The 3319-nt window shown below is 50.9% G+C and overlaps 1 protein-coding gene across 1 annotated transcript in view; it reads right to left on the minus strand.

Annotated features, from left to right (window-relative positions):
• LOC125949927 (probable cytosolic Fe-S cluster assembly factor AGAP009023) overlaps positions 1 to 948 on the minus strand; it is a 443394-nt gene extending 442446 nt beyond the window's left edge. Inside the window, exon 1 of the mRNA XM_049677422.1 lies at positions 939 to 948. The gene's annotated coding sequence lies outside the window, so the exon portion shown is untranslated. The remainder of the gene's footprint in view (positions 1 to 938) is intronic.
• Between the last annotated feature and the right edge of the window lie 2371 nt (positions 949 to 3319).

Genomic DNA, 3319 nt, shown 5'->3' on the forward strand with positions numbered 1-3319 from the left:
CGTCCTCGTCGTCCTCGTCCTCGGTGGAGGCTGACTGTCGAACGAGATAAGACGTCGATGCCGCACGCCCCGTCTGTCCTCTGGAGCGCTGCTCCGTGTTTCAACTTTACCGATACTTGGCTTTTCGGTATTGTTTCATTTTCAATAAATTATCGATTGTTTAGCCGCGGCCACCAAACGGGCATAATGGTAGCCGACATGCAGGAGCAGGATTCCGCTACGTAAACGACGGCACGAAGGACGGAACGCCGAGGCTCACCTGTCGTGGCTCTTCACCATAAATCGAAACTCCTTCACCATCATTCGATCCCGGTACCGATCGCACAATGTCGTCGTCGTCGTGCACGATCATCGCCGTCGTTGCCGCTGCTGCTGCATCCTTTGTTTGCACGACATACTGTACGGTAGAACAGAGGAATGGAGAATCCTCGTCATCGTCGTGGTGCTCTGAGTGAGTAGGAGCTGCTGCATCTTCTCGTTTATCCAGCGCAACAAATGCAACTCGGATCAAGGTCCGTGGCGAGGACGTGGCGAGGTATAATGATGGAGGAACCTTCACCGCGCCGCGAAGGTGGTGAGAAGAATGCCAAAAACTAAAGGCAACACATAAATCTTTTCCGAAATTCCGCGCGTGAAACACGATAGGCATCAGGGGACATGGTACGCGGGTACAGCCAGTGTCCTCCTGGACCGCTCCTGGCTCGTGAGGACTTCCCCAAAAAAGGGACGTCAGCAGCGTCTGTGTATTGTTCTTCTTGTTCCACTGAAACGCGAGTCGCGAGAGTTAAAGAGAGGTAATAAATAATACTAATATTCTGGTACAAAATGTTCCCCGCAAGACAGCCACCTCAATATTCAGGTGAGATTCCCTCAAGAGGAACCACAGGGCTTCCTGTATTTAACCCTAGATTCTGGACAGCAGCGAGACGAGAGCCGACAGATCGGAAGTGGAATTACATTAACAAAATCCCCTCCCCAATGGGACCACATTGACACATTGGTCCATCATAATGGGCATGTTTTGACAGGATGAGGACGGCACCAGTCACAACACACACACATTGAGTTTCCTTAAATCCTTCACCATAGGTGTCTTCGGCAGGGACTAAGATGCGCCGTAACAAGATCTGTCGGTTGAAGTGAAAGCGACACAGGGAGCTGGATATGTGTGTTGACAGTTCCATAGCGGATGTTAGGATCGGATTCAGTAAATGCGAATCCAAAATCATAAAAAAAAACTCCTGGGAAGATGATAAAACACACGTACACGGACCCTACCGGATGTCGACAAGGGCTCGGTCGTGTTGACAACATCCGCTTCAAGGGATGCAGCGAATGTCCAGACATTCCATTAGTGGCGCACGTCAACGAGGGGATAATCTTCCCTTACGGTGGGACGTTTGATGGGGAAGTTGAACTCAAGGAAGTTGATCGGGTTAGTCCCCTATCCCAAGAAGCTGGTAGAGTATTCCGGTGGATTGCTTCAGTATAAATTCCGGAGCCAAAAAAAAACCACAATTCTTCGACACAAAAGTACCGGTATGAGACCCTGTGACAGGCCCATTTCATCGTCCATCTCTCAAGGTACCGTCGTTCTCGGTCATTATCCAACAGCATGCCCGATGAGACCAATTCACAAGACACACACATACAGTTCTATTGCCTTCAAAGACTCCTCGGCTCCAGATTCCCCAACGCAGTTCGCCTATAATTTAATAACGATTCAGATTACAATGTTCCACCTTTCAACAGAATGTTCCATTGCTGGCCGAATGCTCTACTTCTGGCTACTTCTGGCGTCCTAACATCCCAAAAACATTCCCACTGGCGACCCACTAATTGGGTTTTGTACTACCGGTCCTCACCGGGCTCTAACTTCAAGTTTACAAAAGCCGAGTCGAGATGGTCATTTCCTGAGTACTGGGCCGTTGTAAACATTCTCAAAACATCCATTCACAGATGCACACAACAACAGACCAGACCCGCACCAGCAGCAGCAGCCGTAGGCCACACGGGCACGGCATGGGATGGAAAAATCGAAAAACATCCAGAAAAGATGCATCCAAAGACCGGACCTCCCAGATCCCGGGCATCAAACGAACGCACGCAACAAGTGTGTTCGCCTCGTACGTTCCGGTGTCCGGTACGTAGAGAGATACACTACGTCGTACCTACGCACGTCCTGTACCTGGAACGCACAAAGAACGATTGCATTCCACCACCACCCCCGGGGAGGATATGTTTTACAGTTTATCTAGCTAAACCACCACCACCACCGACAACATCGTCCACCGGCATCGAGCATTTCCGAAATTCGCCAACCAGTCCAAAAGACCAGCGACTGTGGAATGGGCAATGCACCATGCACCATGCGAGCATCTTTCTAACTGTGCTGCATCGAGTCGAATCAGAGGATGATTCCGAAGGGGAGAGAAACAGGAAGGCCCACCATACGCACCTAAGTAAACACTCTACACATATGGGGAGCATGGCCACAACTCAACGTCGTCGTCGGAGTCGTCGGTCGGTTCCCAATCCTCCCCAGGGAATTAACGACATGACTTTCAATAATAGAAACCAATAAAAGGACGGCCAAGTAATAGACGTCCCATTTAGGTTTATTATTTTGTAGCAAACCCCTCGCACAGGCCTCCAGTTTCCTTGCTCCTTCCGGAGCTCCCCGTGGATGGTCCCAAGTTCCCAGGTATCGATAACCGTTCTACGAGTTCTCTCTGAGGAACGTCGTGTACTCGCCCGGGGTAACAACAACGAGTCGAGGGGCAAAAAAAACGGGAGGAAAACAGATGAATGTCCGCAAACCTTGGGGGCCATTGTGTGCATTGTGAGGTACTGGCCAGGAGGTGGAGATGATGCCGTTCGCATAATGCACGGACGCATCGGTGATCGTTTCAATTGCATCAACAACAACGCTCAGCCTACTGAGGTTCTCGAGTCGTCCAGTCCAGTTCAGTCGAGAGGCCTTCAGTGCCATTTGGACGATTTATACTCCCGGGGGGGAATCGTGCTTCAGAGAAGTCCTTCCGTGCGTTGCGTTGCGTGTGTCTGGATAGGTGTTAGAGTGGAACGCCTGCCGGGTGTGCAATAAGGGGTAGCATCATGCCCGAGAGGAACGACGAACGACACCAAATCTCGGCCAATTTAGAGAAACGCTCGTCATTTCACCGGATCTTGCGGCGAACCTACCGGAATGCCAGGACGACACGGACGCGGACCACACGGGCGCGTCGTGGTTACGGTTTCGGAGCTGACAGCTGGAAAAAGGCATTATTATCCTCTTCATCGTTACGGCGTCGTGCAG

The sequence above is a fragment of the Anopheles darlingi genome, chromosome 2 (genome assembly GCF_943734745.1).
Source record: "Anopheles darlingi chromosome 2, idAnoDarlMG_H_01, whole genome shotgun sequence".
NCBI classification, from domain to species: domain Eukaryota; kingdom Metazoa; phylum Arthropoda; class Insecta; order Diptera; family Culicidae; genus Anopheles; species Anopheles darlingi.